Below are 15992 nucleotides of genomic sequence, written 5' to 3' on the forward strand. Positions count from 1 at the left end.
TGCACTTTCTCCCTATATTGATACATTAATTGATACATTGGTATTGATGCCTAGTACTGAAATTTCAATACAGCAACACACATACAGTAGGCCCTTGCTATTTCAGTACAGAGCTTTGACTATCACAGACGTCTGAGACAGTCCCAAGTCTTTCGCTTTCCCTCGATCTTCAGCGCAAGAAAATAAGAGAATACACGACACTGGTACTTGCAGTGGTAATCAGATGCATCGTGAAGACAGAAAAAGAAAAAAGGAGCAATGGAAAATAAGAAAGAAATAGGACTAAGAAAAGAGAGGAGAGAAAATATATTAATATCACATTATACTGAAGTTTCTGTATTGGGTCTATTTTCACAGCGATGTAAGCAGGAGCCACCTTTTCACTACCTGCTCTCATTGCTGGGAAGGCAAGACTCCATACATGGTATTGCAGCACATGCAATGAGCGCTGTTCACAGACTACCAGCTTGTTAGCGTGATTTAATATGAGTGAAAATAGTGACTAGCTGGTCAGTCATTTTCAATCATTTAACCTGCTCAAGGGCAACTAGTGGTGGGCAATAAATGCTGGCCTTGCCAGTTATGCCCACATCCCATGAACTAATATAAAAAAAAAACGAATGGTGGCACAGCAGGGACTTGTTTATTTTAACTTTTGACAGTACTTTGTACCAGTTGTTATTATACTAGTCATTATCTGTTCCTGCTACTAGCAATACAATTAGTAACAGAAAAATAGTAATAAGAACATAAGAAGTAGGAGCAGGAGTAGGCCATACGGCCCCTCGGGCCTGCTCCGCCATTCAATAGGATCATGGCTGATCCGAATCTAGACTCACGTCCACTTCCCTGCCCTCTCCCCGTAACCCCTAATTCCCTTATCTGCTAGGAAACTGTCTATCTCCATTTTAAATTTATTTAATGTTGCAGCTTCCACAGCTCTCTGGGGTAGCAAATTCCATAGATTTACTACCCTCTGAGTGAAGAAGTTTCTCCTCATCTCAGTTTTGAAAGGGCAGCCCCTTATTCTTAGATTATGCCCCCTAGTTCTAGTCTCACCCAGTCTCTCTACCAGAGTTAAAATTTTGTTCATCAGAGCCCTTTCTAATCTTTCCCTGTTCCCTTTGTGTTCCATACTTCATCTCCAAAGATCATCCTCTCAGAGTTTGCTACTGGAAACAATGGGCTATATTTTCTTATGTTCGCTAATGTTAGCAAAAATGTTGATGCAAGTATAAATCGAGTATCCATATTTTATACTTACAAACATTTTGCGAAGATTAGTGAATGAAGGAAAATGTAACCCAGTGTAATGTTCAATTCTTTAGCAAGAAGTGGGCTGCCACAGAAATTGTCTGCAGGATTTGGCTCCCATTGCAGAAGTGGTAGAATCAGGAATGAGAGAGGTGCCCCTCTGCTTTAGCACTGAACCTGTCTCTCACCTGCTTCACTCCCACCTCTCCCCATGCCCTCTGCGAGCTCACCATGTCCATGAGAGCCACCTCCTTCTTACTTGGCCCCATTCCCAATAAACTGCTGCCTACCCAACATTCCTTCTTAGCCCCTCTACATTGGGGAGACCAAACGCAGATTGGGTGATCGCTTTGCTGAACACCTCAATTCAGTATGCAAGCATGGCCCTGAGCTTCTGGTCACTTGCCACTTTAATTCTCCATCACACTCCCACATTGACCTTGGCCTGCTATACTGTTCCAATAAAGCTCGACGCAAGCTCAAGGAAAAGCACCTCACCTTTTGATTAGGCACTTTACAGCCTTCGGGACAAAACATTGTGTTCAACAATATTAGATCATAACCACTATTATCGGACAGCAGGTGCTGGTAATAATTCTGTTATTTTATTTCCCCTCTGGACCCATCCTTTGTTTCTTTACTTCACCCATTATCATCACCTTTTGCCTTGCACCATTATCCCTTTTGTCATTTAATCACTCCTGCCAGCCACCCTATCACAGACCTTCCCTTTTGTTCTTTCCTCTCTCCCACCCGTGTCACTTTTACCAGGTTCTACACTTGCTTAAAAACTGTTAAATCTCTAACTTCTTCCAGTTCTGATGAAAGGTCATCAACCTGAAACGTTAACTCTGTTTCACTCTCCATAGATATTGCCTGACCTGCTGAGTGTTTCCAGCATTTTCTGTTTTTATTCCCAGTTGGCTCCCATGCCAGCTGATATTGTAAATAATTCTCAGCTACTGCAATCTTCTCTTTCAAAACTGCATCATCATTCCTCTCCTCCATAAAACTACCCTTGACTTCTCTGTCCTTGCAAACTAACGCCCCATCCCCAACCTCAGTTTCCTCTCCAAATCCCTTAAATGTATTGTCGCTACCAAAATCCACACCCACCTTTCCCACAACACCATGGCTGAACCTCTCCAATCAGGTTTCTGCCCCTGCCACAGCATCAAAAGGACCCTAACCAAAGTCACAAATGACATTCGCTGTGACTGTGGTGCACGATCCCTGCTCGACCTCATTTGTCATTGTTTTGACCACACAAGTCTTTTGTTGTCCAGCTTGCTGGGACTACCTCGCTTGGTTAGACTCTTTTTTTCCCCTCGATCGTAGCCAGAGCATCTTCAACTACGACTTCTATGCCTGCCCCAGTACCGTATTTTGGAGTGTCGTATGGATCTATCCTTGGCCCCTTCCCTTCCACCCCCATACTGTTACTCCAGAGTCTCCCAGAATCTGTTGTTGGCCCCATCCTGAAGAACACCCAGCTCTACCTCGCCACAACCTCTGTGCTGTCAAATTGCCTGCTGGACATCCAGTCGTGGATGAGCCATTAATATCTTCTAACTAAACATTGGGAAGACTGAATCAATTTGGCCCCCGCCCCAAACTCCATACCCTTGCCACAAACTCCATCCCCTCCCCTGCCATTGTCTCAGGCTGAATCAGACTGTTCTTAACCTTGATGTCCGATTCAACCCTGTGCTGATTTTCTGACTCCATCTCCTTTCCATCACAGAGACTGCCTATTTCCACTTCTGTAACATTACCTGCTTCTGCCCCTCAGCCCATCTTCTGCTGAAACCTTTATTCATGCCTTTGTCACTTCCAGACTCAACTATTTCAAGTCTCTCCTGGCTAACCTCCCATCCTCCTTCTCTGTAAACTTCAGCTCATCCAAAACTAAATTCCACTCACCCATCACTCCTGTCCTCGCAGACCTACATTGGCTCCTAGTCCCCCACCCTCTCTAATTTAAAATTTTCATCCTCGTGTTTAAATTCTTTCATGCCCTCGCCCCCATCTCTACAACCTCCTCCAACGCTGCAACTCTATGAACTCTCCATTCCTGTGTCTCTAGCCTCTTGTACATCCACACCCTCCCTTTGCCCTACCACTGGCGCTGTACCATCAGCTGCCTAGGCCCTACACTTTGGAATTCCCTTCCTAGGCACCTCAGTCTCTCCACCCCTCTCTGCTCTTTTAAGACACTCCTTAAAATCCACCTTTGGTCATCCCTCCGAATATCTAATTTTTTGGCTTGGTGTCCATCTTTGTCCGATTATGCCTCTATGAAGCACTTTAGGATATTTTTCTATGTTAAAGGTGTTCTTTAAATGCAAGTTGCTGTTGATGATTGACGTCTGGTGGCAGTCAGTTGGCTTTTCTTAGGCAGGCTAGCAGCAGTTTTAGGTTTACGTTTTGGTAAAATGAAAAAAAAGTGACCAAGTTACAAAGAGTTTGAGACCATCTTCTGTCTGTCTATATCACTACTAAGCAATCAAAATGAAAGTTCAAGAAATTGGTATCACTCTTACTCTCTCTCCACCTGTCTCTCAGCTGTTAAAAATCTAAAACAAAAGATGTTCAAACAGTTTTCATCCAAGTCCCAGGTGGCGAGCTGCTTAAAATACAACACTAATTAGTTCAATTTGCCAACCCTTATTCAGAGAAGCACAAAGGCACAAATGCCTTGAAGATAGGCTGTTCGGCGTACAAGCCTACATACACTTAACACATTTCGGTGAAATTCCTTTGCCCACTATTTTAATGGAAGCAATAAAAAAATTTAAATAATTAGGTTAATGATTCCATTAAAATAATTTCATTTCAACGCTAATAGTTGAAGAGCCTAAGTGTGAGAAGTAGGCAGAAGGAAATAAATTTATTTTATTAGTAATGGCTAAATTTGGTTGAGTGACTAAGTACTCAGTGATATGATCAATTGGCAATCTGATTCAGTACTTCCATTCTCCTGCACTACAACCATAAATGCACAGGAACAACAATCTAGGATTGCCACTGTGTTGCCCCTGATTTTGATTAAACAGTCTGTTTTTGTTCGCAGGCCATCTGAAAACTTCTAAAAAGTGAACACCAAAGACATTTTTTTTTTAATAAAAAGAGCCAATTACTTCTGTGTTCAATCATGTGGAGGTATAAAGCAAGTTTTTTGATTAATTTCTTCAGCAAAGAAAAATATCAGAACTCAAGACATGATCCTACCCAAAATGCAGCAACTCTAAACATTAAATATTTCACTCCACCTTTACCTCATGGAGATCTTTGTTAGTCCAATATCATGAGATCCGCTTGTATTGCAATGACACATTATGATAATCACAGCACTGAAAAAAAATTGAAAATTTTCTAGCCAAGTTAAAAGGGAAATTGTCTTTGTGAAAAAGGCTTGGCAAACCTCTTTTGGTTTTGAGAAGAAATGGAACAGCTATGCGGTGCGATTGTGGCACAATCTATCTCACTGCATCTTGTGTTAACGAACAAATTCATGAACATTTTCCCCAACATATTTTCCTGAAGGTGGTGGCCCATCAATAGTGTGGTACCAGGCTGCCATGACCCATGACAATATTTCAGTGGGAAAAAATCTATGCCCTTACCCGAGGGCTCCCGAGGTCCGGCCATTTCCGATCCTGGGCCTCTCCACAGTCGAAATGTGCAGGGCCCACGTATCCCAGGGGCGCATGCGGTTCGCAAGCGTCCCTGGGATCACGTGGACCAGGCGAGCCAATGGGAGAGGGACTCTCCCTTCATACTTTTGACAGATAGACCTGTCAAAAGTATGAATGGAGATCATCCCAAAAAGACACAAACATTAAATAATTTTTTTTTTTAAATCAGGTTTTTAAAGTGAGTTAAAATTACATTAAATTAAATATTTTAAACAAAAATTTAATTTTTTGAAAAAATTAAAGTTTTTTTTACGGGGCTAAAAATAAACATACCTTTTTTAAAAGTGTATTAAATTATAAATGAGTGAAAAAAAATTTTTTTAACTTTTTAAAACTCTTATGCTGGTAAAAGCAAGCCTTACGCCTGCTTTTACCAGACATAAGATGCTTTCACCAGGCATAAGATTTTTTTAATTTTTTTTTTTTTTTTTTTTTTTTTTTAAAAAGTGTTTTCAGCAGGCGGAGGTTCTGCAGAAAGTAGCACTCTCCACCCACAGGGGGCCTTCTCCAGGGCAGGCGTCCGATCTGTCAAGAGGATTCTTGACTTGACAGATTGGAAATGCCTGTTTTCAGCGCATGTGCTTCGCATGCCTGAAACCAGCATTCCCAATGTCCCTATGGGTGTGTACATAGCCCATACACACCCGTAGGGATTGGAAAATATGGGCCATTATGTCTACATTACCCTCGTCTACTCTTTGTTACTTCAAAGAATTCAGTAAGGTTGGTCATCTTTTGAAATCCATGCTGACTATCCCTTATACTTTTGGTTTCTAGATGTTCTTCTATTACATTTGAGTAAAGATTCCATTATCTTTCCTACCACGGACGTTAAGCTAACTGGTCTATAGTTCCCTGAACTTGTTCTATCTCCTTTTTTAAATATAGAAATAGCATTAGCCATCCGCCAGTCCTCTGGCACTATTCCCTTTTCTAATGAATTGTTATATATATTAAGTGCCTCTACTATCTTTTCCCTAAATTCTTTTACTGTAATATGCACGGATGAAATCTATCCAGACCAGAGGTTTTATCCTCTGATTAGTTTATCAATTATCTCCCCTTTTCTATCTTAAATGTCTTTATATCTTTTTTGACCTCTTCTTCCAATATCATGCCCACCTTGTTCGTCTCCCTGGTAAATACTGAGGCAAAGTAACTTCAATATTTCTGCCATTTCACGGTCATTACCTGTGACTATCTTTCTTGTGCATCCTTTAGTGGCCCCCATCTTGATGTGTCTGTAGAATACTTTACTATTTCTTTTTATATTCCTTGATAACTTAATTTCGTAGTTCCTTTTTGCTTTTCTAATTTTTTTTTTACTTCTTTCCTAACCTCTTCATATACCCTTTTGTCACCCTCTCCTTTATTGTCTATGTACTTAGTGTATGCCTTTTTCTTTAGTTTCAATTTGACCCTGATCTCTTTATTCATTCATGGTGTGTCATTACTGGCTAAGAAATTGCTTCGACAAAGAAATGAAAGGTATAAACTACAGGGATTTTCAGTGCTAGTCAGTCCAGCCACAGTGCCAGTACATTGAGCTCCATAGGCAGATAATTATGTAATACCAACAAAAGATAGTCTAAGAATTTTTCTAAAGGTGCTGGGAAAACAGTTGTCTCGAGTCATTTTAGTTGTATCTATAGTAAATTGCTATTTGTACGCTACGGTATCAGTCTACTTCTGTAGATCATCTAATTGAATAAATTCAAAATCAGCAGTTTCTGCTTGTGTGAAGTGGCTGCAGCATTTGATATTTTTTGCCTTCTGGATTGACAGGTGGTGTAGAAGAAATCCTATGCAAATTCCAGTGCATTGCATTACTGCTGAAGAGAGTCATTGTTGGCTGCATATAGTGACACCACTATTCCTGGCCAGAATGGAGATGATTGGGTAAATTCCACCATCAATCACGCCTGGAGACCGCACTGCTGCAAGTGACTGGGATTGATTTTAGGCACATAATTTGTATTATGTAACTATCCTCCACTGATTACATCTTGCTGGAGAAATCACTATGCTTTTATCGGGAAAGGTTGCTGCAGTTTCAGTCATGCATGAGGTCTATTTGCTGCAGTTTGTAGAGACTCTTTTTAAATAGACTCTGTTTGTTGTAAAATACAATTGTTTGCTGTAAGTCCTGCCTCACCTCCAACTCATTGGCTGACACAGTTTAACTTTTTGGCTGACGCAGTGGTGTTTGGGGGGGGGGGGGGGGGGGGGGCGCGCGGGTAAGATTGTGCTCGGGGGTGGGCTCCGAGCTATGCTAACTCAGTACCGAAGACAGTAAAAGACACAGGTTTTGGATGGCAAGATATTCAGATGGAACCTGTCGTCAGCCGGTTTACACATGAAAATTGTGTTCAAAGAAAATCCTGAACCATAACAGCTGTATTATGCAGTGTGTTTAATAGCGTATTACATTTTAGTGAGTATAATATAATATAGCGCATAATAAATGTGATGCAATACAAAGCTATATTTTAGAGCAAAATATATTTTATAGAATATGGTACAATATAACCTATTAGTATATTGGTCCACTATACGGCATATATAAAATATTGAGTGCTGCAAACTAATATAATGTTTATTACTTAAGTGTACAATATGCTACAAATATATTGTAGGATATAATATGGCATATAGCAAACATTATATACTGCACAGCATCTAATATAGGGTTAGATATATCCTATAGTTGGTGGCATTTCATAAAGCATAATGTACTGCACAACATACTGTATATTATATAGTGTACAACATGTTATATAGTTTTTTTTTAAATTCATTTTCGACAGCCTGCCTTTATTGCCCATCATTAGTTGCCCTTGAGAAGGTGGCGGTGAGCTGCCTTTTTGAACCGCTATAGTCTGTGTGGTGAAGATACTCCCACAATGCTACTGGGTAGAAAGTTCCAGTAGATAGTGCGCACACTGCAGCCAGTGGTGGAGGGGGTAAATATTTAGGCTAATAAGTGAGATGCCGATCAAGAGAACAGCTTTGTCCTGGATGGTGTCACGCTTCTTCAGTGTTGTTGCAGCCCCATCCATCCAGGCAAATGGAGAGTATTCAATTACACACCTGACTTGTACCTTATAGGTGGTGCAGAGGATTGAGAGAGTCAGGAAATGAGCCACTCATCAAAGAATACCCAGCTTCTGACCTGCTCTAGTAGCATGTGTGTGGCTGGTCCAGTTGAGTTTCTAGTCAATGGTGACCCCCGCGTTGATAACATAAGAACATAAGAAGTAGGAGCAGGAGTAGGCCATATGGCCCCTCGGGCCTGCTCCGCCATTCAATAGGATCATGGCTGATCCGAACCTAGACTCATGTCCACTTCCCTGCCCGCTCCCCGTAACCCCTAATTCCCTTATCAGCTAGGAAACTGTCTATCTCCATTTTAAATTTATTTAATGTCGCAGCTTCCACAGCTCTCTGGGGTAGCAAATTCCATAGATTTACTACCCTCTGAGTGAAGAAGTTTCTCCTCATCTCAGTTTTGAAAGGGCAGCCCCTTATTCTTAGATTATGCCCCCTAGTTCTAGTCTCACCCATCAGTGGAAACATCCTCACCGCATCCACCCGATCAAGCCCCCTCACAATCTTGTATGTTTCGATAAGATCGCCTCTCATTCTTCTGAATTCCAATGAGTAGAGGCCCAACCTACTCAACCTTTCCTCCATAAGTCAACCCCCTCATCTCCGGAATCAACCGAGTGAACCTTCTCTGAACTGACTCGAGAGCAAGTATATCTTTTCTTAAATATGGAAACCAAAACTGTACGTAGTATTCCAGGTGTGGCCTCACGAATACCCTGTATAACTGAAGCAAGACTTCCCTGCTTTTATACTCCATCCCCCTTGCAATAAAAGCCAAGATTCCATTGGCCTTCCTGATCACCTGCTGTACCTGCATACTAACCTTCTGTGTTTCATGCACCAGGACCCCCAGATCCCTTTGTACTGTAGCACTTTGCAGTTTCACTCCATTTAGATAATAACTTGCTCTTTGATTTTTTTCTGCCAAAGTGCATAACCTCACACTTTCCAACATTATATTCCATCTGCCAAATTTCTGTCCACTCACTTAGCCTGTCTATGTCCTTTTGCAGGTTTTTTATGTCCTCCTGACTCACTGCTTTCCCTCCCATCTTTGTATCGTCGGCAAGCTTGGATACGTTGCACTTGGTCCCTTCCTCCAAATCGTTAATATAGATTGTAAAGAGTTGGGGTCCCAGCACTGACCCCTGCGGAACACCACTAGTCACTGACTGCCAACCCGAGAATGAACCATTTATCCCAACTCTCTGGCTATCTAACAGAAAACAATCTTCCACCCATGCCAGTATATTACCCCCAATCCTGTGATTTTTTATCTTGTGCAGTAATCTTTTGTGTGGCACCTTGTCAAATGCCTTTTGGAAGTCCAAATACACCACATCCACTGGTTCCCCTTTATCCACCCTGTTTGTTACGTCCTCAAAGAATTCGAGCAAATTTGTCAAATATGACTTCCCCTTCATAAAACCATGCTGACTCTGTCCGATTAAATTATGCTTATCCAAATGTCCTGTTACTGCTTCCTTAATAATGGACTCCAACATTTTACCAACCACAGATGTTAGGCTAACTGATCTATAGTTTCCAGCCTTTTGTCTACTTCCCTTTTTAAATAAGGACTTTACATTAGCAGTTTCCCAATCTGCTGGGACCTTTCCTGAATCCAGGGAGTTTTGGAAAATTACCACTAATGCATCCACAATCCCTACCACTACTTCTCTCAAGACCCTAGGATGTAAGCCATCAGGTCCAGGGGATTTATCCGCCTTTAGTCCCATTATCTTACCGAGTACCACCTCCATAGTGATTTTAATCGTGTTTAGCTCCTCCCCCCCCATAGCCCCCTGTTTGTCCAGTGTTGGGATATTTTTAGTGTCCTCTACTGTAAAGACTGATACAAAATATTTGTTCAGCGTTTTTGCCATCTCCATGTTCCCCACCACTAATTTCCTGGTCTCGTCCTCTAAGGGACCAACATTCACTTTAGCCACCATTTTTCTTCTTATATAACTGTAGAAACTCTTGCTATCTGTTTTTATATTTTTTGCTAGTTTACTTTCATAATCTATCTTCCCTTTGTTAATTAATCTTTTAGTTATTCTTTGCTGGCTTTTAAATGCTTCTCAATCTTCTATCCTCCCACTAGATTTGGCTACTTTATATGCCCTTGTTTTCAGTTGGATACTATCCTTTATTACTTCACTTAGCCACGGATGGCTGTCTTTTCTTTTACGCCCCTTTTTCCTCAGTGGAATATATTTTCTTGAAGGTTGTGAAATATCTCCTCGAATGTACACCACTGCTCATGTACCGTCTTACACCTTAATCTATTTTCCCAGTCCACTTTAGTCAACTCTGCTCTCATACCTTCATAGTCTCCTTTATTTAAGCTTAGTACGCTGGTTTGAGATCCAACTCTCTCACCCTCCAACTGAATTTGGAATTCGACCATGTTATGGTCACTCATTCCAAGGGGATCCTTTACTAGGACATTTTTTTATTAATCCTGTCTCATTACACAGGACCAGATCGAAGATTGCCTGCCCCCGGTTGGTTCAGTTACATACTGCTCAAGGAACCCGTCCCTAATGCACTCTATGAACTCTTCCTCAAGGCTGCCCTGCCCAATTTGATTTGTCCAGTCAATATGAAAGTTAAAATCCCCCATGATTATAGCTGTTCCCTTATTACAAGCCCCAACTATTTCCTGATTTATACTCCGACCAACAAAGTTGCAACTGTTAGGAGGCCTATAGACTACACCCACTCGTGACTTTTTCCCCTTATTATTCCTTATCTCCACCCAAACTGTTTCACTATCCTGATCCTTTGACCCAATATCATTTCTCACTATTGCAGTGATTCCATCCTTTATTAACACAGCCACCCCACCTCCCTTTCCTTCCTGTCTGCCCTTCCTAATTGTCAAATACCCCTGGATGTTTAGTTCCCAGTCATGGTCACCTTGCAGCCATGTTTCTGTAATGGCCACCAGATCATACCCAGGTGTAGTTATTTGTACCGTCAACTCGTCTATTTTGTTACGAATGCTGCGTGCATTCAGATAAAAAACTTTTAAACATGTTTTGTGACAATTTATTCCTGCTTTTACCCCCTTTACTACTTTACCTTTATACATTCTGTTCCTTCCTGACATGCTCTGGTTTTTAATTCCCCCACTGCTATCTTGCTCTATTGCCTTCTCCGCTGACATTTTTATTTTTTGCTCTCTTGAAACCTCCCCCCCACTAATTAGTTTAAAGCCCTCTCTACAGCCCTAGTTATTCGATTCGCCAGGATTCTAGTCCCAGCACTGGCCAAGTGAAGTCCGTCCCAACAGAACAGCTCTCTCCTGTCCTAGTACTGGTGCCAGTGTCCCAAGAAGCAAAAGCCATTTCTCCCACACCAGTCTTTGAGCCACGCATTTAACTCTGATTTTATTTACCCTAGCCAAATTTGCTCGTGACTCAGATAGTAATCCAGAGATTATTACCCTAGTGGTTCTGTTTTTTAATTTGGCCCCTAGCTGCTCATACTCCCTCAGCAGAACCTCTTTCCTTGTCCTATCTATGTCATTGGTACCAACATGGACCACGGCAACTGGATCCTCCCCCTCCCACTCCAAGTTTCTCTCCAGCCCAGAGGAGATGTCCTTAACCCTGGCACCGGGCAGGCAACACAGCCTTCGGGACTCTCGCTCTCAACTGCAAAGAGCCCTATCTATCCCCCTAATGATACTACAACATTTCTTTTTACTCCCCCTACTTGAATGGCCCCCCGTTCCACGGTGCTGTGGCCAGGTTGCTCATCCTCCCTGCAGTCCCCGCTCCCGTCCCCACAGGGAGTAAGAGCCTCGAACCTGTTGGACAAGAGCAAGGGCTGCGGCTCCTCCAACACTACCTCCTGGATCCCCGTACCTGCCTCACTCATAGTCACACCCTCCTGTCCCTGACCACGGACTACATCTGAATTAGTTAATCTAATTGGTGTGACTACTTCCTGGAACACAGAGTCCAGGTAACTCTCCCCCTCCCTGATGGTGGGGGACTCGGTGATGGTAATGCCATTGAATGTCAAAGGGAGGCAGTTAGGCTTTCTCTTGTTGCCATTTCTGTGGCACTTATCAACTCAAGCCTGGATGTTGTCCAGGTCTTGCTACGTGCAGGCATGGACTGCTTCATTATCTGAGGAATTGCGAATGTAGTTGAACACTGTGCAATCATAAGTGAACTGCCCCATTTCTGACCTTAAGTTGGAAGGAAGGTCATTGATGGAGCAGCTGAAGATAGTTGGGCCTAGGATGCTGTCTTGAAGAACTCCTGTAGCAATATCCTACGGCTGAGATGATTGGCTTCCAACACTCGCAACTATCTTCCTTTGTGCGAGGTATGACTCCAGCCACTGGAGAGCTTTGCCCTGATCCCCACTAACAGCACTTTTACTGGGGCTCCTTGATGCCACACTCGGTCGAATTCTGTCTTGATGTTAAGGGCAGTCACTCTCACTTCACCTCTGGAATTCAGCTCGTGACCATGTTTGGACTAAGGCTGTAATGAGGTCTGGAGCCAAGTGGTCCTGGCAGAACCCATACTGAGCATCGGTGAGCAGGCTTTTGAGCAAGTGCTGCTTGATAACATGCATTATATACTGCATTTTATATTATGTAGTGCACACTGTGTAGTGCAAAATATGCTATGAAGTGGATTCCTCTAATCTGTTGATGGAAAACACACATTTTATGCCACATACATCAGTCCCTATATCACTGTTATTATCTGTATTACCTTTTCACTGATGTGATATCATCTCTGTCAAGTTTAGGATAGCCACAGTATCCATGCAAGGAGAGTAAAAACATGTTATTTTGAAACAAATTGCAGATTTTGTAAAATATACAGAAAAAATAAAAAGTGAGCTCAATTCTGGGGCTTTGAAGTACGTAAAGGACTGACGTGGCCTTAAAACTGTTCAATTGTCATAGCTTAGGGGGTAAACCCATATGGTAACCCCATGTTCAATTTTTAGCCGATATCAACCTAAGCAGAGCTAGGGGTATTTTCATTGGTCTAGAGAGAGGAAAAATCTGCTTCTGATCAGTATCCAGTGTTCCCTGTTGGAAAGTGCAGGCAGCTGGAGATCAGGTGGCAGGATTGGGATCAGATGAGATTTTTCCCAATGGTTAAACAGCCTGCTGACACTCACCGTCTAGGCTTACACATAAAGAATGGCCACGGGGTGGGGGTGGGGGGAATGGTCAATTGAACAAATATCTTTGTAACTCATTATTACATCCAAAATATAGCCAATTTCAATGAGTGGTTAACATTCCATTTAGAAAAGATCAGTGCTTAGAAAATCAGCTGTGTGACAGTGTACAAAGGCTTAACACATTTGTTTGGAATTATTATGACAGATGTGTTCACACTATAATATCACACAGCATCATTTCTGGGCTGAAAGGTGGCTGATAATTTAGAGCTACTAAATGTCAGTGCAGTATTCATGTTTTGCCAGTGGATGTCACTAACACATTATATTTGCAAAGTCACCTGGAGATAAAACAACAGCACCACATCCACTTTGACTCCTGAAATCCAGTACTGGATTCCTGAAATTGGACACTGGAACTGAAATGGAAATCCAGTTCCAGAGGCCTCGGTCTAACACTGTTGCTGGTCATCCAACTTCTTTGTAATTCACCACCACAAAAATAACCTAGATTCTTGCGAGGCCCAGAATCACATGGCACTATAATGGACAACTGCAGCATTAAATTGTCAACATAATTTATTTTATAAGTTAAATGTTCAATATCCTGTATATATTATGAACAGCTATTGTCTCTCTCTGAACTAATGACAGTAATTCAAGTACAAGATTCAGATCACAAACAGACACTGAAGCCCTGGCTTTTGACAAGGTCCCACATGGTAGACTGGTCAGTAAGTAAAAGCCTGTGGGATCCAAGAGAAAGTGGCAAGTTGGATCCAAAATTGGCTCAATGGCAGGAAGCAAAGGGTAATGGTCGACGGATGTTTTTGTGACTGAAAGGCGGTTTCCAGTGGGGTTCTGCAGGGCTCAGCACTCGGTCCCTTGCTGTTTGTGGTATATATCAATGATTTAGACTTCAATGGTGGGGGCATGATTAAGAAGTTTGCAGATGATACAAAAATTGGCCATGTGGTTGACAGTGAGGAAGAAAGCTGTAGATTGCAGGAAGATATCAATGGACTGGTCAAGTGGGCAAAAAATTGGCAAATGGAATTCAATCCGGAGAAGCGTGAGGTAATGCACTTGGGGAGGGCTAACAAGATGTGGAAATACATAGAAAATAGGAGCAGTAGGCGGCCATTCGGCCCCTCGAGCCTGCTCCGCCATTCAATGCGATCATGGCTGATCATCCAAGTTCAGTACCCGGTCCCTGCTTTCTCCCCATATCCCTTGATCCCTTTAGCCTTAAGAAATATATCCAACTCCTTCTTGAATATATTTAATGAATTGGCCTTTACTGCCTTCTGTGGTAGAGAATTCCACAGGTTCACCAATCTCTGGGTGAAGAAATTCCTCCTCATTTCTGTCCTAAAAGGCCTACCCCTTATCCTTAGACTGTGACCCCTGGTTCTGGATTCCCCGACCATCGGGAACATCCTCCCTGCATCTAGTCTGTCCAGTCCTGCCAGAATTTTATAAGTTTCAATGAGATCCCCTCTCATTCTTCTAAACTCCAGCGAGTACAAACCCAATCGACCCAATCTCTCCTCATACGTCATTCCTGCCATCCCAGGTATCAGCCTGGTGAATCTTCGCTGAACTCCTTCCATGGCAAGAATATCCTTCCTCTGATAAGGCGACCAAGACTGCACACAATACTCCAGATGTGGTCTCACCAAGGCCCTGTACAATTGCAGCAAGACATCCTTGTTCCTGTACTCAAACCCTCTCGCTATGAAGGCCAACATACCATTTGCCTTCTTAACCGCCTGCTGCACCTGCATGCTTACCTTCAGCGACTGGTGCACAAGGACACCCAGGTCTCATTGCACTTCCCCTTCTCCAAATCTATTGCCATTCAGATAATAATCTGCCTTCCTGTTTTTGACACCAAAGTGGATAACCTCACATTTATCCACGTTATATTGCATCTGCCATGCTTCTGCCCAATCACCCAACCTGTCCAAATCATCCTGTAGTTTCTCGGCATCCTCCTCACAGCACACACGCCCACCCAGCTTTGTGTCATCTGCAAATTTTGAGATATTACATCTAGTTCCTTTGTCTAGATCATTAATATATATTGTGAATAGCTGGGGTCCAAGGACCAATCCCTGCGGTATCCCACTAGTCACTGCCTGCCACTCGGAAAAAGACCCGTTTATTCCAACTCTTTGCTTTCTATCTGCCAACCAGTTCTCTATCCAAGTCAATACCTTGCCCCCAATCCCATGTGCCTTAACTTTACACGCTAATCTCTTATGTGGGACCTTATCAAAAGCCTTCTGAAAGTCCAAATACACCACATCTACTGGTTCTCCCTTATCTCTTTTACTAGTTACATCCTCAAAAAATTCCAGTAGATTAGTGAAGCACGATTTACCTTTTGTAAATCCATGTTGACTTTGTCCGATCCTGTCACTGTTTTCCAAGTGCTCTGCTATTACATCTTTTATAATGGACTCTAGCATTTTCCCCACCACCGATGTCAGGCTTACCGGTCTGTAATTCCCCGTTTTCTCCCTACCACCTTTTTTGAATAGTGGGGTAACATTAGCTACCCTCCAATCCATGGGTACTGTTCCAGATTCCATCGAATGTTGGAAGATGATCAGCAATGCATCTACTATTTCTAGGGCCACTTCCTTAAGTACCTTAGGATGTAGATTATCAGGCCCTGGGGATTTATCGACCTTCAATCCCATCAATTTCCCTAACACCATTTCCCTACAAATACTAATTTCTTTCAGTTCCTCCCTT

At 42.4% G+C, this 15992-nt stretch overlaps 1 protein-coding gene across 3 annotated transcripts in view; it reads right to left on the minus strand.

The window, feature by feature from the left end:
• The window catches only part of LOC147106719 (synaptotagmin-7-like), an 890706-nt gene that overhangs the window by 35104 nt on the left and 839610 nt on the right, over positions 1-15992 (minus strand). The gene's annotated exons all lie outside the window — the stretch shown is intronic.

This window comes from Somniosus microcephalus, chromosome 15 (assembly GCF_052327205.1).
Source record: "Somniosus microcephalus isolate GS21.2 chromosome 15, FLI_Smic_1.0, whole genome shotgun sequence".
In the NCBI taxonomy this organism is placed as follows: domain Eukaryota; kingdom Metazoa; phylum Chordata; class Chondrichthyes; order Squaliformes; family Somniosidae; genus Somniosus; species Somniosus microcephalus.